The following is a 588-nucleotide window of genomic DNA, read 5'->3' on the forward strand; positions in this document are numbered from 1 at the left end:
CCGGCACAAAAAATCCTCGACCCGGGTGGGAAGAGCTCCTGCCGGCCTGTTCCCCACAGAGCGCTGAAGGCGCTGGGCGCGAGGGGCTGCCTGGCCATGAGGCTGGAGGAAGGCAGGACCCAGGAGTCCCCAGGTGCCCTGAAACGGGTTCCCATGACCAAGAATGCTCTGGACTCCAAGTCCTTTCCGGCCCTTTCCGGCCAACACACTGTCTTCGGGCCTTTCTTTTCGTTCAGATTCCCCAAAACTAGAGCCATGGGAGGCTGCACAATGTGTCAAGTCCAAACATTCCCATTTAAGGGTGAGGAAGCGCGGGCCCAAGGTCACACAGTGCGAGGCGGCCAGGCAGGCACCTGAACCGGGCTCTCGATCTCAGCTCAGGGCTCTTCCCAGGAGGCCCTACCTACGGAGTTCTTAGCGCCATTCTCCGCCGGGTTTCCCTCCACCGCTGACTCCACCCTTCACCTTCCCAACCCCTCAATCCCCACCTTCTCAGCCCAAATCCGCAAGGCTCGGAGCCCGCCCCGGGCTCACCGCGCCCGGCGTAGGGGATTGCTCCACGTGCTTCCATCCAACCCTCCCACCCAC

This window comes from Myotis davidii, unplaced genomic scaffold (genome assembly GCF_000327345.1).
Source record: "Myotis davidii unplaced genomic scaffold, ASM32734v1 scaffold208, whole genome shotgun sequence".
Lineage (NCBI taxonomy): Eukaryota > Metazoa > Chordata > Mammalia > Chiroptera > Vespertilionidae > Myotis > Myotis davidii.